The sequence below is a fragment of the Delphinus delphis genome, chromosome 2 (genome assembly GCF_949987515.2).
Source record: "Delphinus delphis chromosome 2, mDelDel1.2, whole genome shotgun sequence".
Taxonomy (NCBI): domain Eukaryota; kingdom Metazoa; phylum Chordata; class Mammalia; order Artiodactyla; family Delphinidae; genus Delphinus; species Delphinus delphis.
Window position 1 is genome coordinate 100,448,656 of NC_082684.1, and position 27,151 is coordinate 100,475,806.

Below are 27,151 nucleotides of genomic sequence, written 5' to 3' on the forward strand. Positions count from 1 at the left end.
ACCATTCCCCCCACCCCTGCATCTGCCCAGTTCTGAAGTTATCCAGCGCAGAAAGCCCTCTTAAGAGTTACGCCAACCATCTCCAAACAGAGAGCAGACTTCTCCAAGAACTGTAATGCTTTTCTCAAAAATAATCAGATCTCCCCACTAGTCAAAGAGAACAAGGATACTGGGGGACGGAGGAGGGGAAATGGCCACTAAGGCAAAGAAAGAAACGTAAGTACCAGAAGAGCTCGCAACACAGAGCACCGGGGTCGGGGCAAACGTGAGCGGCCCCTCTGATGAGTGGGGTCACTAGGCAAAGTCCTGCCTCAGGCTTCTGTTCTACACAAACCAACCCTGGGCTATTCTGAAAATCGAATGGATCCACATACACAAATGCCCCCTGAACCCAGGATAACTCTACATGTGGAAATAACCATGCTATCGTCTCTCTCCCCAGGGTACAGGGACCCAGATTCCCACGTCCCCATCTGGAGAACTGTGCTCCCCACCACCTCATTTGGCTGTGCGACTCATTATACTAATTATTGTTTAAATTCGCGAGTGTTCCTTAAAAAGCCGCTTTATTTATAAATAAGTTGCCCGAAAGCCAATCTTGGAGTAGAAGCATTAGTCAGCGTCGAAAGCTTCCACTTCAAACATCAGCAATTTAGGGCTTCCCTGGTGGCGCAGTGGTTGAGGGTCTGCCTGCCAATGCAGGGGACACGGGTTCGAGCCCTGATCTGGGAAGATCCCACGTGCCACGGAGCAACTGGGCCCGTGAGCCACAAATACTGAGCTCTGTGCATCTGGAGCCTGTGCTCCGCAGCAAGAGAGGCCGCGACAGTGAGAGGCCCGCGCACCACGATGAAGAGTAGCCCCCGCTTGCCACAACTAGAGAAAGCCCTCACACAGAAACGAAGACCCAACACAGCCAAAAATAAATAAATGAATAAATAAATTAAAAAAAAAAAACCATCAGCAATTTAGAGGAAAAACCCATAAACGGACTAGAGTATAATCCCAATACTGAATAATAAATCCATCATTAGCTCCTAGCGATAGTTACAACTGAGCTTTCCTAACCTCTGGAGGTGCATTTTTTGAGGCTAAACCAGTGCTGATTTTAAGACAGATTTTATGATGATTCGGAGCCATCCGGAGCCATCCCAGACCTTGGGAGGTCTGGTCCCAAGGTGGCTGTGCAGCCAAGCCGTTCCATCCTTGGTGATGAGGCCAGGCTACCAGGCCCCTTGCTGCCCACCATGGAAGTAGAACCGGTCAGAAGAAGCAGAGAAGCCTGCAGAGGCCGGGCTAGGGGCAACCAGCTCACCTTCTCACCCCTGGAGGCTGAGTGGCAGCTCCAGGGACCTTGGGCTGGTGTTAGGAAAGATGGGAGGATGACCACCCCCTGATGGCTCTGGGGAGAAGGCACCACCCCTCAAGAACAGCTGGATCCTCTCTGCTCCCTGCACATACACACCTGGCCACGCCCACAAGGACAGATGGGCAGTCACATCCCCAGAGGGGCGAGCACACCTCAGTGCCTCTTCATCACTCCCCGGGGAGCTGCCACACATTTCAGCAGATGTTTCCCACTAATGGCCCCACATGGATCATTCCAGAAGGGCAGCAGGCAGAACGTTCACCTCCCAAAAGGTGCCAGTGCACTGAGGCAGGGAAAAGAAGATTTGGTGCCCAAGACGTTCTCCCATTATTCACGAAAGGCAGGGGAATGCTCCACAGACGATAGCAAAAAGAGCACGGTGAAGGGAGAGAACAACTGGCTGACCTTGACACCCTTTTAAAGCTCAGTCAGTCAGTAGGTCTCTGTTGTACTTTCTCCTATGGCTGCTGCAAAAACTTACCGTAAATTCAGTGACTTAAAACAACATAAATTTACCATCTTACATGTGTCTCACTGGGTCAAAGATGAGGTGTTGACTAGGCTGGTTCCTTCTGGAGGGTCTAGGGGAGAATCTGTTTCCTTGTCTTTTCCAGCTTCTAGAAGCCACCCCATTGCGTGGCTTGTGGTCCCTTCCTCCATCTGCAAAGTGCATCCCTCCAACCTCTGCTTCCAAAGGCACATCATCGTAGCACCTCCTCTGGCTCTTCCCTCTTACAAGGACCCCATGATTACATCAGGCCTGGATGACACCGGGATAATCCATGGTATCTCCCCATCTCAATCCCCTTAACTCAGTCATATCTGCAAAGTCCCTTTCGCCGTGTAAAGAAACAGACTGACAGGCTCCAAGGACCACGGTGTGGACATCTTCGGGGAACCATTCAACTCTATTTACATTAGAATCCTATCTGTAACAAAACCAAGATCTTAATTAAGTGGATTAAAAAAAAAGCAAAACTCATGAGGCAGAAACACACGCACGGAGAGTGAAGCTATATCTCCCCAAGCACATAACAGTAATAAGTTTGTTATCCATCTACTACAACAAGTCACACCAAGTGTGGACACAAAGAGCCAAGCAGACTTGTTAGGTGAAGACTTCTTATACACTGTAGACCCAGAGTCCTTCTCTTCACTGTGACTCTTATGTTAAATTTAACATGCTCTGTAAATAAAGTACCAACCTTCTGAGCTAACGCTCTTTCTCCGTCAGTCTTCCTGGGGAGAGCGAAACAACAAAAAAACAATGAGTGTAGGTCATTACTTTAAGATTTCTGGCCAACACACTGAAAACGTCACTTCTCCCTCTTTTTGCAGTGTGAAAGTTTCACATCAAGCCCCCATATCCTTCATGCCAACAAAACAATCCTGACAACATCACCCAGCATGGATACTTCGGGAAAGCTCCAAGGATCCATGCGACTACAAACTTTAACAACCGTCAGCGGCCAGGATTACCCCAAGACACTCTGAGGTATTACTTACATTGCTTCCTGCTTTAAACTTTTGATTACTGAGATAAATATTCATGCTCTACTAGTCTCCTTACTGCAGGCCCTCTCTACTCCAAACAAAACTTCACTTTTCCTCAAGTTCCAATAATCACAGGATGGCACAGTTACCAGGTACCCTGTGGATCCATACGTTTTTCCTGCACGGCTTTGGTGCTCCCCAAGATGGCCCTAAGACAGGGCTCCATTCTCCAGGGCAAAGTCTGAGTGAAGGAGGAAGCCCACCATTTGCCTGGAGAGGCGGGGAGGGTCCTCCACCCCAGCCCAGGGGCCTTACACCCCAACCTTCCTGCCAGCCTCCCTTCTGGCCGCTCTTCCAGGCTCCACAAAACTCCAAAACCTACTGGAGGCAAGCAACATGGCAGGGCTACAATGCCTAGACCTTTCTCCACGCACCATCCCCCCCGCAGGAGGGGGCTCCCGGCAACCCCCTCTCATGTTCCTCTCTAGCATCTCTTTTTCACAACTTAAGTGTGAAGCAGAGGCTCCTTCTGCCCCTTCCCTGCACAGATCTACACACTTTAAAGCCCTTCCATTCACTCCTCAAACAGGAAGCTCGACGTGACGTTACAAAACGCACAGGTCCTGCCCGCCAAGAGCTTACACCCTAGGGGACATCACATCCAAGGAACAGATGTGTGACCTGTCCTATGAGGGGTGGTACACGGGGCACCCCTAGCCCCAGGAAGCCCTCCTGGGGAGGAGTTAACGTTGCTGACACTAGTCTGTGAGCCCAATGCACAGTGAGGCCAAATAAATCAAAACGTTAGAGTTGGAGCCGAGAAAGGTTTACTACAGGGCCAAGCAAGGAGAAAGGGTGGCTCGTGCTCAAAAACCCCGAACCCCCTGAGGGTTTTCCAGGAGAAGTTTTTATAGGCAAAATTTGGGGTGAGGGCCGCAGGGTGTGTGACTTTCTTCTGATTGGCTGGTAGCAAGGTAACAGGGCAGTGCTCCAGGCGTCTTGTGCTCAGCCTGAAGTTACCATCTGCCATCTGGGTGGGGGCCTTGGGTCCTGCAGAAGAACTCAAAGATACATTGTTATGTATATTCCTCGAGGAGGACCCAGGACCCTGCTCCAAGGCTGCACTATTGTTTCTTGACTGCTCCTCCCTTATCTCTGCCTCTCCTCCCTTCCCTGATTCGAAACTGGTTGAAGCTGCCCTTGGGAACTCAGGGAAGGTCAAGGAGGTTGAATGAAGCCTATTCCTTACAAACAAGAAGTGGAGAACATGGAAAGGCTTCGCACCAGGAAGGGCGCCACGGGGTCCTGTTTCTGTAAGTAGACACCACGTGCAGAGGAGAAGGAAGAGTTAGGACATCGGGACCTGGAGGCGTCCCAGGGAGAAGGCACAGTAAGTATGGCCGATGGTTTGGAGGTAAACTCAAGGACCAGAAAACAAAGTTCTGGGGGACTGAAGCCTAGAGCGTGGAGGGTGACAGGGGTGGGTGAGACAAGGAGCCAGGCTTGTGCTCCCCAAGACAAGAGGTTTTCCCTGGATCCCGAGAGCAGCGGCAGCCGGTACCAACACCCGGTCAGACACACTCCTCGGACAGACCAGTCAGCGGCGCAGTGGAGAGGGACTGGAGGCAGCAGGATTCGAGGGTTAGTCGGGAGGCTGTCCCGGGGTCCAGGGGAGCTCCTGCAGAGGGAGCCGGCTGCAGGCTGTGATGTCGCATCGTGAGGGCCACTACAGCCCCCAAGCAGGCAAGTGAGGCCCGCAGAAGGGGGCCGACGGATCCATAAAGAGTCCTGCCAAGCGGGGCCTTCGGGTCTGGAGTGGAAAGCGAGAGACGGATGGAGCGAGGCGTGCAGCCATGCCCAGGGAGGGGGTGAAGGAGGCAGGGCAGCAGATGAGCGCCCCCGGAAAAGCCCCTGACTCACGATGGCGGGGGCCTCACACGTGTGACCGGCGACCAGCTTCCCTCCACCCAGGATGCAGTGGGCTGTTTGCAGCCCTGAACACTCACCTCCCAGCTGTGGCCCCGACAGTCCCCCTCTGAGCCCCAGTTTCCTAATCCATCAGACGAGATCAACAGTGCCACCCAAAAAGGGCTCATCTGGAGGGTTTGCAGGACCAGCGCTCCCTGGAAGACACTGGGACCACCCAGGAGATGGAGGGGCGCCTGAACCGGAACCAAGACCAGGGGCAGGAGATAAGGCTTTCGTGTTACAGCCTCCAAGAGCTCACCTGGCGATGCTGCCAGCAGTCAGGGAGGCCCGTCTCCTTTGAACTGAAACATCCCAAAACTCGAGGAGCTGCATGAGGGAGCAGGGAAGTTTTACGTTCTTGATTCCATTAGCTTTGCCCTGTAATTCTGGGTGGGTCGCAGTATTTACATTTGAGAGCTAAGAACACCACAGAGATGCTCCAGCACCAGCCCCATGTGATGGGCCCGTGTTGTCCCTGTGCTCTGGACCAGTCCATCAGCATTCCTGCACTACAGGTGAGCCCACTGAGGCCCAGCGCGGCCACCTGACGTGCCCCGGGGCCACCTAGCCAGCCGTGTTGGCCAGGATCCCAACACGGCCACCCATACCGCCCACCACTCACGGGCGTTTCCTGAAAAACCTGACTGCAAGCAAAAGGCTATCCACCCAAATCAATGTTGGGGGACTCACTCCACGAGGCTGAGACTCCACAGCAGGTCCCACGGGCTGAGCGCAGCTGAGGCCCTGACGCAGACCCCACCCTCCCTGGGAGACATGGACCCTGCACAGGTGCCTCCAGGCAGCTCTGCCTTCCTTGGGCTGCACCTGAAGCCTCCTCTCCTCCCCCCCGCCTCCTGTCTGACACCCCTTCCCCAGCTTCCTCGCAGGCTGCTCCCCCAACAAAATCCACACATATCTAATCCTTAGTCTGCTTCTCAGAGGACCTGACCTAACACAGCTCCTTACAGGAAAGAAAATGGAATAAGAATCACAGAAAAAATGAAAACACAACTCCATACACCCTTTGGAAATCTCAGAACCAAAGACACAAGTATATTTATGGGTAAGTTTACAATAAAAGGTCTAAGGTAGAAAATATGAGAAATGACGCAGTCAGCCGTGTGTTGCAGGAAGGGGAGAAGGTTAGAGTGACTGGATACGTCACACTCCCAGGACCAGGCTGGACGTTCACCCTCGTGATCCGGTTTCCTAAATGTCTTCTTTTAATGTTTTTATTGTCAAAATAACCCACATACAGGGCTTCCCTGGTGGCGCAGACGTTAGGAATCCACCTGCCAATGCAGGGGACACAAGTTTGAGCCCTGGTCCAGGAAGATCCCACATGCTGTGGAGCGTCTAAGCCCGTGAGCCACAACTACTAAAGCCCGTGCACCTAGAGCCCGTGTTCCGCAACAAGAGAAGCCACCGCAGTGAGAAGCCTGTGCACAGCAACAGAGAGTAGTCCCCGCTCGCCACAACCAGAGAAAAGCCCACACAGCAACGAAGACCCAACAAGCCAAAAATAAATTAACTTTTTTAAAAAACAAAACACACATACATAACTGAATCGCTGTGCTGTACACCTGAAACTTACACAACATTGTAGATTAACTGTATTTCAATTAGAAAAACAACCCACATACAAAACAACAGCAACAGCATAAGGGAAATATTTAGCCTAATAAATGACTATTAAATACCCTGGAACCTCAACCAGATAAGGAGACAGACCGTGCCGGCCGCCCCAGAGGCATCCCCCGCGCCGCTCTGAGACAAAGCCCCTGCCATGTGCCCCATGACCACCCCCAATTCTGGGGGTATCACCATCTCACCTTTCCTTAACCATTTCCCACCGAGTGCCCAGCCCTACACATCTCCTTCAATCCACTGAAGACACCGAATCATTTGTCGGAGAGCACTTCCCTTGGCTGGGATTTTGATGACTGTCCCCACAGCCTAGCAGAATACTGTCCCCTGTCCTCTGTGTACCAGCAAATTGGTGGTGAGATCTGGAGGCTGAATGTGTTTCAGATTAGAATTTGGAGGCAAACAACTTCCAGGGCAACGTGGCGTCCTTCCTCCTCCAGAGGCCGTGAGGTCCGGATGCCTCCCTCTCTGCAATGTCAGCTGGCATCAGCACAACCCAGGGTGTCCATTCATGCATCCACGTGCTGGACCCCTTCTATACACAGAAACCCCATCACCTGCCACTAGGCTGCCCACTGGTGCCACGTGCATAGGGAAACAAGATGAGGTGACCAATTAGGCTTTTTTGTTTCATTTTGTCTTCCTTGGTATCATTCAGAACTCATGGATTTACTGGAGAAAACTCTAATTAGAAAAGATCCATGCACCCCAATGTTCCTAGCAACACTATTTACAATAGCCAAGACATGGAAACCACCTAAATGTCCCTCCACAGATGAATGGATAAAGAAGATGTGGTACATATATACAGTGGAATATTACTCAGCCATAAAAAAGAATGAAATAATGCCATTTGCAGCAACATGGATGGACCTAGAGATTATCATACTAAGTGAAGTAAGTCAGAAAGAGAAAGACAAATACCATATGATATCACTTATATGTGGAATCTAAAAAAATGATACAAATGAACTTATTTACAAAACAGAAACAGACTCAGACATAGAAAACAAATTTATGGCTACCAAAGGGGAAAAGCAGGGTAGAGGGATAAATTAGGACTTTGGGATTAGCAGATACACACTACTATTTATAAAATAGATAAACAACAAGGACCTATTGTATAACACAGGAAACTATATTCAATATATTGTAATAAACCATAATGGAAAAGAATCTGAAAAAGAATATATATATTCTTATGTGTGTGTGTATGTGTGTGTGTAACTGAATCACTTTGCTGTACACCTGAAACTAACACAACATTGTAAATCAACTATACTTCAATTTAAAAAAAAAAGAAAGAACTCATGGATTTAAGCATATTAGATGCATTTCAATACATTGCAGTTTTTCCTCTTACTGATGTTCAAATTGTCCCATCTTTGGCCTCTTCAAGTCCCAGGCCCTTTTAATACCATTCTAGTGGGTCTGATGGTTCCTCTCCTCTCTGCTCTGACAAAATGTTCCAGGTACAACTTGTACAGTTCCTATTCTCGACACAGAATCTGCTGTTTGTCCAAGGAGTCCTAGTTTCTTTTAGTAGAAAACTGTATTTCAAGACCACCATCAGGGGCCTGGCTATCTTCTTGCTGTTGGTGAGGCCACCATTTCCAGGCCTCTCTGGGGAACACAGTGGGTTCAAGAGTTCACACTGACCTTGTCATTCAAGTTCATTCAAGTTCAGGATTACAAGGGTTTCCTTTTCCTCACTATTTTTCCTCTGTATCTCCTTTCTCCTCTCCACTGAAAACTGGTCCTCAGAGTCCTCAAACTGGAAGATCACATGATTATGCATTTGCTTCATCTCACATGACACACAAAACCTGCTCAGAATAGCAGTGCTAACAGTACCACTAAAACGATTCCAGAAAACCACCCAAAATGTTTACCTACATTCTGTCGAAGTCTCTCCTCACTTTTTAGGGCTGTAAATACAGAGATGGAGCACGGAGCCATTTACACCACACTTAGTCCCCTCAGTTCATCTTAATTCCACACATAACTACGTGTTTTACGTTTCCCCCACTCTTTTTTTAAAATATTTATTTATTTACTTTGGCTGCTCCAAGTCTTAGTTGGGGCACGTGGACTCTTAGTTGCGGCATGCACGTGGGATCTAGTTCCCAGACCAGGGATCCCCCTGCATTGGGAGCACGGAGTCTTACCCACTGGACCACCAAGGAAGTCCCTCCCCCACTCTTTATGTCACTCTCTCCCATCCTTCACTTGTTTGAAGCTCATTTTCGAGGACAGTGGTTTCCAAACTGCACCCCGCAGCACCCCAGGACCCTGGCTGCGCCTGCAGGGCATCACAAGAGAGCCCAGATTTCCCAGGGAGGTGCAGCAGAGCTCAGCCTCTGCCCACACTCATGCACCACTGCCTTGAGCTGACTCATGGCTTCAGCATGAGATCACACTGCATCCGCTCCAAGACATCTCGTGAAGCCAGTGGATGCCGCCATACAAAGCAAGTACCTACCACCTTATACCCATTCACCCATTAGCATGGCTGCCACAAAGAAACAAAGCAAAGAATAATAATAATGACCCTCAGAAAATAACACGTGTTGTTGAGGATGTGGAGAAATTGGAACATTTCTGCACTGTCGGTGGGAATGTAAAATGGTGCGGCCACTACGGAGAACAGTATGGAGGTTCCTCAAAAAAATAAACACAGAACTACCATCTGATCCAGAAATTCCACTTGTGAGTATACACCTAAAAGAACTGAAAGCGGGGACTCAACGAGACATCTGCGTTCCCACGTTTATAGCAGCACAATTCACAATAGCCAGAAGGTGGAAACAACCCAAGTGTCCATCAACAGATGAATAAATAAAGAAGATGTGGTCTATACATACAAGGGACTATTATTCAGTCTTAAAAAGGAAGGACAGGGCTTCCCTGGTGGCGCAGTGGTTGACAGTCCGTCTGCCAACGCAGGGGACACGGGTTCGTGCCCCAGTCCGGGAAGATCCCACATGCCGCGGAGCGGCTGGGCCCGTGAGCCATGGCCGCTGAGCCTGCGAGTCTGGAGCCTGTGCTCCGCAACGGGAGAGGCCACAACAGTGAGAGGCCCGCGTACCGCCAAAAAAATAAGAAGAAGAAGAAGAAGGACATTCTGACAGAAGTGCCCCTGGAGAGGACAATGCAGAAGTAACATCTGCTGGCCCCTGAGAGTGCCACCCAGCCCCTTGAGGGATAAGACCACCCTTTACCCAGATGCTCTGACCCTCGTGGCCCAACCCTGGCCACCAGAGGCAAGAGATGGTGTTAGGGAACCACTGACCAAAACCACCCGCCTTGGCCAGGAACAATGATAAGCGCTTGCCTGAGTTGTCTCACAGCACGACGTCCCAATAAGGAACATGGTGCTGCCACCGAAAACTAACCGGGGGAATTCAGGAGGGGCTGAAAGGAGGGAAGAGATGCCAGCCCATAATATGCCCTGACAACCTCCCAGAGTCCTTTGCACTGGAATCCATCTTGGCTGAGAGATGCACCCACCACCGGGAAGGACCCTGAGTCACCAAATATGGGCCAGGCAAGATGACTGGCCAGAGACAACCCAGAAACTAACCGCATCACCATAAAACCCGAGATTTCAAGCCACGTGGAGAGCAGTCCTCCTGGGTTCCCTTACCCTACTGCTCTCCGCCCGGGCGCCCCTTCCCAATAAAGTCTCTTGCTTTGTCAGCACATGTGTCTCTTCAGACAATTCATTAATTTATTTATTTATGGCTGCGTTAGGTCTTCGTTCCTGTGCCCGGGCTTTCTCTAGCTGTGGCCAGTGGCGTCTGCTTTTTGTTGCGGTGAGCGGGCTTCTCACTGCAGTGGCTCCTCTCGCTGTGGAGCACGGGCTCTAGGCACGTGGGCTTCAGTAGCTGTGGTGCATGGGCTCAGTTGCTCCACGGCATGTGGGATCTTCCCGGACCAGGGCTCGAACCTGTGTCCCCTGCATTGGCAGGCGGATTCTTAACCACTGTGCCACCAGGGAAGTCCCAACAATTCACTTCTGAGTGTTTGACAAGACCCCACTCTCGGGCCCTGGAAGGGGTCCCCCTTCCTACAGCAATGGGAAAAGAGCACACACACAGCCCTCCCTCCACTGCCCACTCCCAAGATGGGTAAGGCTCCAGCCAGACAGGAGAAGCTCCAGAGGGTCCACGATGGCTCACCTGTATTCCTGAAATGAGACTCTTCCTGGGATTGAAAGTCACCAGAGAACATGTTATTGACTTAGAACAACAGAAAGTTCCAGGGCCTCCCTGAAGGGTCATTTGGGCCAGGAAAGAAGTAGCCCCTGGAGCAGGTTCGGAGGGACAGTGAGGGCAAAGTTAAAGCTATGCCTCACTCGTTTCTTGGCAGTCCAGGTGACTGGATGTAGTGGGGACAGCGGCCTCCAGCTCTGAAGTCTCTGGGGGACACCAGCGTCAGCTCCACAGCGGGTCCGAGCCAGGACACGCCCTCCTCCAATAGGCTGGACCTGGTGTCCTCCGGCCACAAGACTCCGCACACAAGTGCCGTGCACACGTGCACTCTGTTCTCTGTCACCCCAAACCCAGTTCAGAACCACAGAAAATGCTGCCATGTCCGTCCTCTGGGTAGGATGCACGGCTCTGACACCGGCCCCTAGGTTGGCGTTAGCACTACTAGCCCAGCACCAGCCCAGACCGAATTCACCAGCTTCTGAGGGTGAAAACAGCCCTGACACTTGGCCTGCATCTGGAAACACCCCCAGCAGCAGGAGGGGTCACAAGGACATACCCCTGACAGCACACTGCTGGTAGAGCAGGGGGCTGGGCCCTCTGAGAGGTGGGGGGACAGGATCTTTGCGCCTCCATGGCAAATCGGCCACTTTCTCCCTTCTCCTGACTTCTTGTTCTATAGATGTAAGTGGGCCAATACTACCCTGTAAGTAAACCACCGCTATAAAATGCTTCCATTTGAGCAAAGAAGCAACATCATCTTTAGCGAGTGGGCAGCAGAGCCAGGCTGCCTCATTCAAGAACTCTGGTCTTTAGGAATACATATTTTTCCCCTTCCCCTGATGCAATTGGGAAAATAATATTTTTTACACTTGCAATTAAGAGCAGAACAGATGGCAACAGTTTAAAAACCTGTTCATGAGACTCGATGCTGGCGGAGGGATCGCTGACAAGACATGGAGGACGGGGGCGATTCTGTTTTTCTTGACGCGCAGAAGGCCCGCTATTGCGATCCCCAAAACAAAGTACTGCAGGCATAGGGAAAGGGGTGGGATGGAAGGTTCATCCACAGTAAGAGGGCAAAACAGTTAGTAATTTAGAAGTGACAGCAGTAGAGCCCACCCGCCTCTGTGTGGCTGGGCCCACCCAGCTGCCTGGTGTGGCCACAGCCCCAGCACCACCACCAGCACCATCATCATCTTGCATTTCACGTGGCAGCTGTGGGCCACTTCCTCCATTCACTGCGGACTTCCGGAGGCTCCCGGATACAGGCTCCCTCATCTGGGCTTCAAATTCCCCAAAACCACAACGCACAAGAGAAATCCTACAAACTAGCCGTCACCGTGACCAAGTGGCTTGGCCTCTTTATTTACCACTTTTAGTTTATTCATTCAGAACCTGCTGAAAGGGAACAGGACCCTGTGGGGCTCCTGGGCACAAAAGCCTTTCTGTGTCCCCCATTTCTTGATTACAGAAAATAGGCTTCATTCAGCCCCCATGACCTTCCCTGAGTTCCAATGGGCAGGTTCAAACAGTTGCTAATCAGGGAAGGGAGGGGATCCAGAGACAAGGGAGGAACCTCAAGAAACAACAGTGCAGCCTTGGGGCAGGGTCCTGGGTCCTCAGGGGATACACATAATAGCATGCCTTTGAGTTCTGCAGAAACTAAGGCCCCCACCCAGGTGGAGGATGGAATGATGATGTTGGCCGTCATGACTTCAATCAACTAAAGCTTGTACTCTGTTGATTGAAGTTCTATGCTGAATTCTGCTCTTCTCAAGCCCCCTCATGAATATGCATGTACCCTTAAGCTTAAAACTTCCCCAATTTTGCTGCTGGGGAGACGCTGCTTTGGGAAAGATCCCTGGTGTTCTCCTTACTTGCTGCAACTAATAAATCCTTCTTTCTCCGGATCTCCGCTTAGTTGTGTCTCTGGGCTCAACACCCACCAAGAGGCGAACCCAGTTTTCAGGTAACACATGCCCTCCCCCACACCTTCCCACCACACCAACAGGGCTCCTGTCTGATAACAGTGGATTCCAGCTGAAGGAGCTCCAAGACCAGACCCTCTCTGAGGAGCAGGACTGAGGGAAGCCCAGTGTCCAGAGGGGAGGCCAAACCAAGGCCACTGGAGGAGTCTGAAGCCTCTGGAACCTACAGCTTCAGCAGACACGACACACAGCCCAGCTCCTAATGGGATTTACACAGATTCCCACAAGAAGGCATGCTACCTCGGTTCCTATTTCACAATACAACATATCTGACTTTCAACAACAAATTAGAAAGCATATCAAAGGCAAAAAAATAAACAATTTTTTTAACACCCATATTCTAAAGAGATAATAAAGCAAGCATCCTAACTGGACTCAGATATGACACAGACTTTGAAATTCTCAGACTGGGAATTTAAAGGAACTATGATTCATATGCTAAGGGCTCTAATGGGAAAAGTAGACAGCATACAAGAACAGAAGGGTAATATGAACAGAGCGATGGAAAGTCTAAGAAAGAATCCAAAAGAGATGCTAGAAATTTTTTAAAAACTGGTAATAGAAAGGAAGAATGCCTTTGATGGGCTCATCAGTAGACTCAACACGGCTGAGGGGAAATTCAGGGAGCTGGAAGATAGGCCAATAGAAACTTCCCAAACTGAAATGCAAAATAAAAAAGAAGGCCAGTGTGGGGGTGAAAACAGAGACAGAACAGAGCATCCAAGGACCATGGGACAATATTGAAAGATACAGCATACGTATAACTGAAGACCCAAAGGAAACAAAAGAGATAATGAGGAAGAAAACGTATTCGAGCTAATAATGGCCAACATTTATTCTAAAATTAACAACAGACACCATCAAACCACAGATCCAGGAATCTCAAGGAACACCAAGCAGAATAAATACTTTAAAAAACAACAACATGGGATTAGCAGATGCAAACTATTATATATAGGATGGATAAACAACAAGGTCCTACTGTATAGCACGAGGAACTATACTCAATATCCTGTGATAAACCATAATGGAAAAGAATATGAAAAAGAATGTATACATATGTTTAGCTGAATCACCTTGCTGTACAGTAGAAATTAATACAACGCTGTAAATCCTATACTGCAATAACAAAAAACAACAACAAAAACTACACCTAGGCATATCATACTCAAACTGTAGCAAACTGAAGACAAAGAGAAAATCAAGAAATAAGCTAGAGGCAGGTGGGGAAACATTTTATCTATAAAGGAACAAAGATAAGAATTACATCAGACTTCTTGTGAGAAACTACGCAAACAAGAAGGGAATAGGTGAAAATCTTCAAAGCTTTAAAAGAAAAAGAAAAAAAACCTCCACTAACCTGTACTTCTATATCCAGCAAAACTAGCTATCAAAAGTAAAGGAGAAATAAATACTTTCTCAGACAAACAAATAGTGAAGGAATCTGTCACCAGCAGACATACCCTGAAAGAAATATTAACAGATTCTTCTTCAAATGGAAGGAAAACTATATACGTTGGAAACCTGAATCTATATGAAGAAAGAGTGTGTGAGGAGGAATAAATGAAGGTAAAATAAAATCTTATACTTTTCTTACTCTTATTTGATCTAAAAGATGACTGTTTATTTAAAACTCTAATAGTAACAATGTATTGTGATGATTCTAGCTTATGGGTAAGGGAAATGAATGACAGCAGTGTCCCAACGGACGGGAAGGAGGAACTGGGAATAGTCTGTTTTAAGGTACTTGCACTAAATCTGAAGAAGTATTGTGTTATTTGAAGGTGGACTTTAGATTACTTAAAAATGTATATTGTAAACTCTGAGTCAAACAATAAAAATTTTCAAAGAATTAAAAATGATAAGCTAAGAGAAATATAGTTGATTCCTACAAAATGGTCAATGAAAACCAGAGAAATGAGAAAAGGAAGTGGCAAGAACAGAAGACAGTGAATAAAAAGTCTGCTATCCACTTATATGTGGAATCTAAAAAATGGTACAAATGAACTTATTTACAAAACAGAAATAGAGTCACAGATGCAGAAAACAAACTTATGGTTACCAAGGGGGAAGTGGGGGGAGGGATAAATTGGGAGATTGGAATTGACACACTACTATATACAACTAATAAGAAGCTACTGTATAGCACAGGGAACTCTACTCAATACTCTGTAATGACCTACATGGGAATAGAATCTAAAAAAGAGTGGATATATGTATATGTATAATTGATTCACTTTGCTGTACAGCAGAAACTAACACAACATTGTAAATCAACTATACTCCGATAAAAATTAATTTAAAAAAAGAAAAGTTTGACATCAATCTAAATACATCAATAATCATTTAAAATGTAAATAGTCTAAATGCACCAATTAAAAGACAGAGTTTGTCAGAGTGGATAAAAACACAAGACCCAACTACATGCTGTCTACAAGAAACCCATTTAAAATATAAAGACACTTTTAGGTTGAAAGTAAAGGTATGGAGAAAGATATACCGTGCTAATTCCAAAAGAAAACTGTAGTACCAACAGATGAACCTATTTGCAGGGCAGGAATAGAGACGCAGACGTAGAGAATGGACATGTGGACACAGTGGGGGAAGGGGAGGGTGGGATGAACTGGGAGACTAGGTTTGACATAAATACACTACCATGTATAAGATAGGTAGCTAGTGGGAACCTGAAGCACAGGGAGCTCAGCTCGGTGCTCTGGGATGACCTAGATGGGTGGGATGAGGGGGAAGGAGGTCCAAGAGGGAGGGGATATATGTATGCATATAGCTGATTCACTTCATTGTACAGCAGAAACTAACATAACATTGTAAAGCAATTATACTCCAATAAAAAATAAACAAACAATAATCTCATTTCAAAATTTAAAAAAAAAGGGGGCTTCCCTGGTGGCGTAGTGGTTGAGAGTCCGCCTGCCGATGCAGAAGACGCAGGTTCGTGCCCCGGTCCGGGAAGATCCCACATGCCACGGAGCGGCTGGGCCCGAGAGCCATGGCCGCTGAGCCTGCACGTCCAGAGCCTGTGCTCCGCAATGGGAAAGGCCACAGCAGTCAGAGGCCCGCCTACCGCAAAAAAACAAAAAAAAAAGAAAAAAAAAAGAAAACTGGGGTACCAATACTCATTTCAGACAAAGCACATTTTAGAATAAGGAAAACTGTCAGGGATAAAGAGGGGGCATTACCGCATGATACGTAATTCAATTCTCCAACAGGAGATCGCAATCATAAATGGCTATGTACCTAACAGAGCATCAAAATATATGAGGCAAAACTGATAGAACTGCAAAGAGAGAAGGACAAATCCACTATTATAATTGACAACGTTAACATCCCCTGTCAGTAACTGATAGAACAAGCCGGCAGAAAATCAGCAAGGATGGTTCACCTGGACAGCACTATCCATCACCTGGGTCTCACTGACATGCATGCAATATTCCATCCAACAGTGGCAAAATACACATTCTTCTCAAGCTTGCATGGAACAGTTACCAAGTGCCTTAGTCCGTATGGGTTGCTATAACGAAATATTAATACTACAGTGCGATACAAACAACAAAAATTTATTTCTCACAGTTCGGGAGGCTGGAAGTCCGAGATCAGGGGCCAGCCTGGTCAGATGAGGGCCCCTTTCTGGATCTCAGACTTCCTGTTGTGTCCTCACATGGCAGAAGGGGTGAGGAGCTCTGCAGGGTCCCTTTCATAATGGCACTAATCCCATTCATGAGCATGCCACCCTCATGACCTAGTCACCCTCCAAAGGCCCCACCTCCTAATACCATCACCTTGGGAGTTACGATTTCAACATATGAATTTGGGGCGGGGTTTGGGGGGGACACAAACATTCAGACCACAGCACCAAGACAGAACACATTTTGGGCCATAAAGCACACATGAACAAGTTTTTTAAAAGTTGAAATCACTCAAAGTACATTCTCAGAGCAGAATGGAATTAAACTAAAAATCAATAAAGGAAAATGGGTGAAATCCCCAAATATCTGGAAATTAAACAACATAATTCTAAACAACGCATGGGTCAACGAGGAACTATCAAAAGAAAAGTTTTTTTAACTAAATGAAAACAAAAATACCACTTGTCAGAATTTCCACAATGTATTTAACAAAAGCAGTGCTTAGAAATATATAGCATTAAATGTATACATTAGAAAAGAAGAAAGATATCCAATCAATAACCTAAGCGTGTACCTTGGGAAATAAAATGAAGAGAAACTGAAGCCTAAAACAAGCAGAAGAAATATAATAAAAATGAGAGCATAAATCAATTAAATTGAAAACGAAGAGGAAATACAGAAAATCAATGAACCCAAAATCTGTTTTGCTGACCAGGCTAGCCAAGAAAAAGAAGACACAAACTACCAACACCAAAAGAGAGAGAGGAGTCATCAACACTGATCCCACAGAAAAAGATAATAATAGCCCATTAAAAGGATAATAATAAAGGAGTACTACAAAGAATTCCATGCCCCCAAATTTGATAATTTGGATAAAACAGACCAACTCCTTAAAAGACATGTACTAGCAAAAGTCACTCACACAAGGAGAAATAGACAAACAGAATAACTATATGTATCTTAAAAATTGAATCAATAATTAATAACTTTCCCAAAAGAAATCACCAGGCCCAGATGGTTTCTCTGCTGAATTGTACCAAACATTTAAGGAAGAAATGATACCGATTCTCTATCATCTATTTCAGAAATTAGAAGAGGAAGGAACACTTCCTAACACATTCTATGAGGCCAGCATTCCCCTAATATCACAATCTGGCCTAACAGCACCCTAGTGGGAAGCGGGCAACGGCGCCACTCAGATTGGAGCACCCCCGGCGGCAGAAGGGGACAAGGTGGGTCTGAAAGGAGAGAAGAAGGGTGACAGGAAACCACGTCTGCTCTGCGTGGCTTGTCCTCTGGGGACGCCCCAAACTCGTCTTTCTCCTCATCAATTTGTCAAAACAGAAAACGGTGAAACACGTGAGTGTAGCTGCATTGGAGCTTCTGCTGGAGAAAGATGAGGGGGGCGGGCCCAGTTGTCCCCCAGCCCCCGGGGCAGCCTGTGAGTGCAGATGCTCAGATGACCAGGCACGCAGGGCGGACAGCGTGGTGACCCCGCAGGTCCTACTCACCGGGAAGCTGCAGGCGCCTGGGGACCCTGGGCCATCCGCAGATCGGTCCTGGCCCGGCCGTCGGCTCCCCCGACGAGATGCAGACGAGATGCGGCGACGCTCGGATGCTCCAGAGACTGAAATGAAAGAGGACACAGGCTGGCGTCAGCGGGCTGAGCACACAGGCTGCCCCTGTACGAGCAGAAGGAAGTTCTCCGATGCAGTGCCGATCACAGGCTCCATAAAGCTCCCTGTGTCTGACGTCAAAGCAGCTCAGGACTCTGTGATCAGAGCTCCTGGGGTCCACAGAGCCACCCAACAGTTTGAAAATCAAAGAGTGGCAAGGTGATCATGAGTCTCCCCAAGTTTTCAGGGGAGCCCTCCCTCTACTCCCAAAGGCCAGCGGGCACTCAGGACGCAGCCACTGGCCCCGGTCTCCTGGGGATGCATTTCTCTAACCCTTTTGGAGGAAGATGCAGGAAACCCCGTGGCCTTAAGATTACAGGTTCCTTTTGCTCTGACAGGAAAGGAAGCATATTCTTCAAGGTTCTGTCCCCAACTTGTTTTCCCAAAAAAACCAAAATGCTACACAAGATAGAGCTTGGTGATGTCTGGGTTATCTTAAAATTGTGTGCGTTGCACACGGCGCAGTGGGGGTAGGAATTTTACAAAAGGCACTAAACAAAGTCTCGTCAAAGAAAGGGTGAGTGTGTGCATGTGCGGGTGTGCAGCACAAGCCAGCCCGTGTGCAAGGGCCACCGTCTGCTCCCTGACGCGTGGGGGGGCCACCCTGGCAGGGGCGGCACCTGCATCTCTGCGTACAGCTGGGCCACAGAGAGACCTTGGCTCAGACCTAGCTCTGCCCTTACAGCCTGTGAAGGCTCCAGAACCTCCTGGGGCTCCGTTTCCTCATCTCGGAGGATGCCAGGGGCGCTGAGATGTGGGGATCAGGCCCCACTCCAGCACCGGCAGCCTGGTCTCCCTGCCTGTCCAGTGAGGGCACAGACCCGCATTAACTTACAAGAGTCCTTGAGCTCTGACGTGCAGGGCTCCTGCCACGCTTCCTGCCCACAGAGCAGGCTACCCAGCTGGGGGCCTCCTAAATCCAATCACGGACCCCCTCCACCCTCCACGCAGATGACACCCGGCCCAAATCACACCGTGCCTGCCCCCACCTACAGCCAGGGACTCTAATGGGGTCTGGAAGCACGGCGCTGCACCACGCGGTGATCAGCTCTGGACCATGAGCTCCCGGGTCTGTGTTCTGCCCATCCCTGCAGCCTCACCCCCGTCACACCCCCAAGACCCAGTGCTGTCGGGGTCTCACACCTTCCAGGCCAGCGTTTCAGCCATTCCCTTTTCACGCCTCTAGAATCTTACTGACAAACTACTATTCATCCTTCAAAACCCAACTGGGAGAGGCGTCCCTGAACTCCAGCTGTAACCACAATCTTCTCAGCCTGTCTTGTCTCTGCAGTTTTCACAATCATTCCCAGCCACATCTCCTTGCTCCCTCTAGGCTCCCGGCCTGCCAAAGGCACAGCTTTCCAGAGACTTCACATGCCACTGCAGCCAGCAAGCCGAGGACATGGGCCTCAATTCCAGCCTTAAGGAAAGGGGAGGATAAATGCAAAAAGCAGCAAAGATGGGGAAGCGACTCCGAGAGACGAGGATGGAGCATCGGGTTGGGGTCAAAGGCACCAGCTACAGCGGACAGGAAGCAATGGAGCACGCCACTGAGAGCGCTGAGATCACACTGAGTGCCTGCCAGCCCCTGAAGCTGCATGCTCCCCATGCTGCAAAACCGCCTTGAACCCACCCACCCCGGCACCTGCCACGGGCTGCAAGCTGCCACGCGCAACGTGTCCCTGAGGCTAAAAATGCAGCCAGCTTCTCAGCCACGCTCCTGCTCCACAGGCCAGCCACAGTGGGTAGGGGTGGCTGCCTGGGAATCAGGGCGTCTTCGGTCAATGGTCCACCCACCCTCCGTTCAACAGCCACCAGTGGGGCCACCCCAGTGCATGCCAGGTTCAGGCCCTCGGCTCCATCTGCTGTGACGTCCGGCAGGACGCAGGTGACACAGTGCCTCCCTCCCTGTGCCCAGCCACTCACATGGTGTGCCCTGAAAAAGGTTTGCAGCAGCTCATAAATCCCCACGGTTGTGTATCAATATTGGCTCATCAGTGGTAACTAATGTACCGTACTAACACAAGATGTTAATAACAGGGGAAATTAGGGGGTATGGGGGTTACAGGCCACATGGGGACTTTCTGCTCAACTTTTCTGTAAACCTAAAACTGCTGAAATAATTATGCTTCCAAATTTTAAAAAATATGGTGGTTCGACAGATGAATGGATAAAGAAGATGTGGCACATATATACAATGGAATATTACTCAGCCATAAAAGGAAACGAAATTGAGTTATTTGTAGTGAGGTGGATGGACCTAGAGTCTGTCATACAGAGTGAAGTAAGTCAGAAAGAGAAAAACAAACATCATATGCTAACACATATATATGGAATCTAAGAAAAAAAAAAAGGTCATGAAGAACCTAGGGGTAAGACTGGAATAAAGACACAGACCTACTAGAACATGGACTTGAGGACACGGGGAGGGGGAAGGGTAAGCTGGGACAAAGTGAGAGAGTGGCATGGACATATATACACTACCAAACGTAAAATAGATAGCTAGTGGGAAGCAGCCGCATAGCACAGGGAGATCAGCTCGGTGCTATGTGACCACCTAGAGGGGTGGGATAGGGAGGGTGGGAGGGAGGGAGACGCAAGAGGGAAGGGATATGGGAACATATGTATATGTATAACTGATTCACTTTGTTATAAAGCAGAAACTAACATACCATTGTAAAGCAATTATACTCCAATAAAGACGTTAAAAAAAAACCCAAAAAACCCTTCACAGACAAAAAATCAAGCAGACAGCATTTTCATATCTTCTTTTTTGTGGAATCTAAAATATGGCACAAACGAACTTATTTATGAAACAGAAACAGACCCACAGACATAGAAAACAAACTTATGGGAATTCCCTGGTGGCGCAGTGGTTAAGAATCCGCCTGCCAATGCAGGGGACACGGGTTCGAGCCCTGGTCCAGGAAGATCCCACATGCCACGGAGCAACTAAGCCCGTGCGCCGCAACTACTGAAGCCCGTGCGCTCTGGAGCCCACAGAGCCCATGGGCCTAGAGTCCGTGCTCCGCAACAAGAGAAGCCACCACAATGAGAAGCCCATGCACCACAACGAAGAGTGGCCCCCACTCCCAGCAACTAGAGAAAGCCTGCATGCAGCAACAAAAAACCCAATGCAGCCAAAAATTAATTAATTTTTAAAAACAGAAGTAGCAATATCTGTATGCTATTTTTTTAAAAAAGAAAACAACCTTATCGTTACCAACGGGGAAAGTGGGGGAGGTATACATTAGGAGTTTGGGATTAAAAGATACAAACTATTATATATAAAATAGATAAACAACAAGGTCCTACTGTATAGCACAGGGAACTATATTCAATATCCTGTAATAAACCATAATGGAAAAGGATCTGAAAAAGAATATGTACATGTATGTATAAGTGAATCACTTTGCTGTACACCAAAAACTAACACAACATTGTAAATCAACTACACTTCAATAAAAAATTAAATTAAAAAACCAAATTAATTAATGAATGAAAATAAAGCCTACTTCCTTTCAGAAGTCGCTTGAGGAAATTTAGATTCTCCTATAAACCATGCTTGGGAGTGAGCAGCTTTCCCAGGATCTGAAACCACGAAACAGCGGGTGTGAGCGCCCCCCTGCCACCTCCCACCCTCTTTCCACCCTAACCTGCCAGACAGTGCTGCCAAAAGTGCTGGATGAAAACCACTTTCCAGCCCCTTCTCAGGAAGCCCTCTTGCATCACGAAAGGACATCTGCGGAATGGCATTAAAGCCTCAGAACACGCTGCAAGAAGCTAAGGGATTTTATGCTACAACCAGGAGAAATTTTTTTAAATATTGATAACGGCTAAAATTCTGCAAACCGAAGTCCCACGAGGTGGGGGCTGATGTCTCCTCGGCTGCAGTAAGTCCATCACCTGACCCAGCACCCTGCACACACAGGGCCCATCACCCTGCCACCCTGCCCGCCCCTCGGCGTCCCCCACAAATGGCAGGGATGTTGTCTTGGGAGGTGTGGACCCATGGGCTTTAAGCTCGGCCACTGGGCAGGTAGGCCGAGCCCGCCACGTCTGTCTGGAAGTTCTTGCCTTCTGTCCTTGCCTGTAACATAGCAAACCACGGTGCGAGGCATCCGATTTACACGGGACAAAACTCGGTGGTCCCTGCCCTGGACAGTGCGGATGTGCTCAGTACCAGAACATGATCTCCCCAGGGCATGGCAGCCCATGGCCAGGCCACCACGCAGCACGGTGCACAGTAGGTGTTCCACAAGCACTTGCTGAACGATGGATGTTATGTCTCTGAAATCTTACAAAACGCTTAATGCACATTTTATTTTTTATTTTTTTAAATATTTATTTATTTACTTTTTTATTTACTTTGGCTGCACCGGGTCTTAGTTGAGTCACATGGGATCTTCGTTGCGACATGCGGGATCTTTCAGTTGCAGCAATAAGGGCTTCTTAGTTGCGGCATGCAGACTTCTTAGTTGCAGCGTGCACGCGGGATCTAGTTCCCAGACCAGGGATCGAACTCGGGCCCCTTGCATTGGGAGCGCAGAGTCTTACCCACTGGACCACCAGGGATGTCCCTAATGCACATTTTAGAAGTAAATGCACACACAAGATACTCAAGGTACCTTCAAGCAAAAGGCCCAGGAAGCAAAGGATAAAAATCAGGTGACACTGGGGCCAGGGGCTCATCCTCTCACGACCCTGCAGCCTGGTGAGACTGTCCCATAACCGTATGAGGGCGCCCCGGTGAAACGAGGCCATCCCCACAGTCCCCAGGGAAATCTGCAGAATAAAGAGAATCAGCCTCCAGAGGGTGCCAGGCTGGATGGAGCACCCCACCCACCAGCCACCCAGCCTCCTCACCCACGCCCGCCCAAGTTAGGATCCGGCAGCTGGAACTCGGGCTTTTTATGCATCTTCACTTCCATGATGCTGTGATGTGGGTTCTGAATGAAGCCGGGAGCCTGACCCGCTCCCTCCCAGGTTCCAAATCCCCCTGCCCCTGAGCACAGCTTTTCCATTTCAGATTTCAAAGCGCAAAGGACAGATCTTTGCATAATCCGTGCTTCCTAATCCATCGGATATTCTCAGAAATAGCAAGTCTCTTCTCTGGACCTTCCTTGAAATAGCCTGGCCCTTACATAGGATAAAATGATGCAAAGTGGCATCTCCGTGACCCAAATACGAACACTGGAAATACTTCCGGGTCTTCCAAATAGCGATAAAAACTATTTAAGACAATTTAATGCCAAGGCCATTTAATAGAATTCGAGACAGCTCAGGCAAATACACTATTAGAGGGAACAGATAACCAATGAAAAATTCAAACAGATACTACTATATAAGTAGAATTGAGGGGGAAATATCACTTCATAGCTGTAGAGGATTTCCAAAGATGATGCTCTTGAAATCTCTTTGAAAACAATATGTTCCAACTTCCCACTAATCCAAATTACTCTAGCGATGTCTGCCTTCAGCGGCTAGCAGCAAGTATGCAGCCTCATTATCTTACTTGGCATGGTGGTATCAAGGAAACTTCTATTTCCGTCTTGCCATCACTAAAGCTAACGTGAGTCTCCCATCTGCACTGGTGACAGCTCTCTTTCTGATGAGAAGCAGAAACGTGTCCAGATGGGCTCGGGGCAGCGAGCAGACTGCCCACAAAGCCACCATGGTGTGGGGTGGGCGAGGGGATCATCACAGGGGCTACCTTTTGGGTTTTTTTTTAACGGGAAACAGTTCTGAATGGCTTAAGCAGGATGTATTTTGATTTGTAAAGCTCTATTAAATTGAAGAAAGACAAAGAATCCATCCCCAGCTCCATACAGAACAAGTGAATACCATTAGCCCCTAAACTGTCAATGAATTAAACTCCTTCTCTGACCATGCAGAGCAGCCCTGGGTGTGGGCATCTTGTCTCTGCCAAGCAAGCCCGCAGGCCAACCCCTGCCACACGGCCCTACGGGAGCTACAGATGCCAGCAATGCACTATCTTATTTGTTCAGGGGAAGCAAAACGGTCCAGTGCAGGTGGCTGTGTTCTTTCTTCCCAACAAGGCCTAATTGCTGCTGTCCTCCTCTGGGATCTGGTCTCCCTGGACAGAGCGGGAAGGCAGCCAGCAGAACCTAAACCGTCCAGCTCCCTGGATCAGGCCTCAGTGCACTAACTCCTGGAAACTCAAAGATGCGCAACCCAGGCACAGAGAACTTCCTGTTTCTGAAGGTATTAATATGAAGTCAAAATTAAAATCACATATTCTTATGGTTCTTTCTTTAAAAAACACAATCAGTGCTTCTTACTGAAAAACCAGAAAATGTAGGTTATCCATTTCGTGACCCTCCCTTTTGGAAAAGAATCACTTAGATGAAAATTGGTACATTCCCTAAAAATCAACACTTATGATGCTTGAAACTCTAATATTTGAATTTTTTAATAATTTCCTATCAAGCCCATTCAATAGAATGCAAACTATCTCGAGCGGACACACTGTTAGATAAATGTGATATGAAACTAAAATTTCAAATAGACGCAGCTATATAAAAATGGCAAGAGAAAACCTGCTTCACTGCTATATAGAATTTCCAAAGATGATGTTCTGGAAACCAGCCATGGTTTTGACATCTATGAAAACAAATCACTGTGGTGCACTGGGACAAGGGCTATAAGAAAATAACCGTGGGAGAACAGAATATAGAAGAAACATTTCTCCTATTTATGTATATTGGGTTGGCCGAAAAGTTCGCTCGGTTTTTCCGTACGTTCCCGAACGAACTTTTTGGCCAATCCAATATACATATATTCTCCTATACATATAACTGAATCACTGTGCTGTATACCTGAAACTAACACAGCACTGTAAAACAACTATACTTCAACTAAAAAAATAAAATTATATTTTTTTAAAAGCCAGAACCAAAAAAAAAAAAACTGTTAACTGTCTTTCTCAACCGACGCGGGTGGTGTGCTGTAGAGGACTGAAGCACTGTCCAGGTGCCCTGGATTGAAACCTCCTTCACCAGCCGTCTCCACGGATGAGAAATGGCCCAACCGTCATGCCTCTGACAGAAGACATCGAAGACTGCTGTTAGGATGCAAGTCACATCTGCCCGAGCAGCTCTTTCATTTATTGCCTACCCTTAAGGTTTCAGCAGGAATTACTAGGCCAGACACTGTTAACCCACCAGTCCCTGAGCTCTTCCCATTTCCTGCCTGGCGCTACTGGACACCTTACACTGTGACTGCCATCATACCTGAGGACAGACACCTCTGACCCCATCTACCACGTAACTACACAGATCAGTCATTGGCTACCGCAAAGCCCCGAAGAAACGAGACGATTCTTTCACTCAGGCTGAATAATCCCATACTGGAGGGGCTTCTAACGAAAAGCCATATTCCCTGACCCCAACTTCCCCACGCCACTGCCAATCCTCTTCCTTAGTTCAGATTTTAATTCTTCTGGTGGCTATTTCCATCTCTCTAAATAATATTTTTACACCTCTATTTCTGGATATATTATCAACTTCAGATAAAATGTACTGACATCCTTATACGAGAGGCGACACGTAGCAGGACCTCCTGGGCTCTTGTGCCGCTGACTGTAATCACAGTAGCCATGGCAGGCGCTCCCATCCTGACGAAGGGCTCTGGGAGAAACACATCTGCCAGAGAATCTCCCACCAATTCTGGGAACAGAGGCACATCCTTTGGGTGGCCTGTGACCATGTAGCCCTCAGGATGAATACAAGCTCTTTTCTCTTTTTGAACTTGTTAAAGCCCTAGATAGGAGGTGTCATTCACTTGGCCTGTCCCTGCTGCTCTTTGGGGGTAGGGACTGGCTCCCACACCCATCTACACCCTCCAGTCTCAGCAGCAGGCCCAGGCGCCCGTGGAGACTACATGTGCGCCTGCTGAGAGCAGAAGCGAGCGAGCACCAGTGTGGTCAGCCCCCACCTGCCAACGCACAGAGGCTGTGAACCGCAGAGACCGAGGTCTCACCGCTTTGTTCTTTCTACTACACGACGTATTCTTGATGTCCAACGGATGAACGGATAAACAAAATGTGGCATGTACATACAATGGAATGTGACTCGGCCTTAAAAAAGAAGGAACCCCTAAATACATAAGGAACTCATACAACTCTGAAAAAAACAATTGTTTTCATGGGCAAAGGACCTAAACAGATTTTTCCAAAGACATACAAATAGCCACGGGCACATGAAAAGGTGCTCAACGTCACCGATCATCAGGGAAATGCCAATCAAAACCACAGTGAAGTATCACCTCACACCTGTTAGGATGGCCATCACCAAAAAGACAACAAATAACAAGCGCTGATGAGCACGTGGAGAAAAGGGAGCCCTCGTGCTCTGTTGGCGGGAATGTAAATTGGTGCAGCCACTATGGAAAACAGTATGGAGGTTCCTCAAAAAATTTTAAATACAACTACCATATGATCCAGCAATTCTGCTTCTGGGTATATATCCAAAAAAACATGAAATCACTATCTCAAAGAGGTATCTGCACTCAAATGTTCATTACAGCATTATTTACAATAGCCGAGATATGGAAGCAGGGGACTTCCCTAGTGATGCAGTGGTTAAGAATCCGCCTGCCAATGCAGGGGACACGGGTTCGAGCCCTGGTCTGAGAAGATCCCACATGCCGCGGAGCTACTAAGCCGGTGCGCCACAACTACTGAGCCTGCGCTCTAGAGCCCGCGAGCCACAACTACTAAAGCCTGTGCACCTAGAGTCCATGCTCCGCAACAAGAGAAGCCACCGCAATGAGAAGCCCGAGCACAGCAACGAAGAGTAGCCCCCGCTCGCCGCAAAAGATATGGAAGCAATATGGGTCCATAGACAGATGAATGGATAAAGAATATATCACATATATATATACATATATGTATACACGCACACGTACACACAGTGGATTACTATATAGTATTAAAAAAAGGAGGGAATTCCCTGGCGGTCCAGTGATTAGGAATCTGCGCTTCCACTGCAGGGGACATGGGTTCGATCGCTGGTTGGGGAACTAAGATCCTGCAGGCCGCAAGGCATGGCCAAACAAGATAGACAGATGGATAGATAGATAGATAGATAGATAGATAAAAGAAGAAGGAAATCCTATCATTTGTGATGCT

At 48.0% G+C, this 27,151-nt stretch overlaps 1 protein-coding gene across 2 annotated transcripts in view; it reads right to left on the minus strand.

The window, feature by feature from the left end:
- The window catches only part of APBA2 (amyloid beta precursor protein binding family A member 2), a 186,272-nt gene that overhangs the window by 135,999 nt on the left and 23,122 nt on the right, over positions 1-27,151 (minus strand). For both annotated transcript variants that reach the window (XM_060005300.1, XM_060005301.1), the window contains exon 2: positions 17,836-17,951. The gene's annotated coding sequence lies outside the window, so the exon portion shown is untranslated. The remainder of the gene's footprint in view (positions 1-17,835; positions 17,952-27,151) is intronic.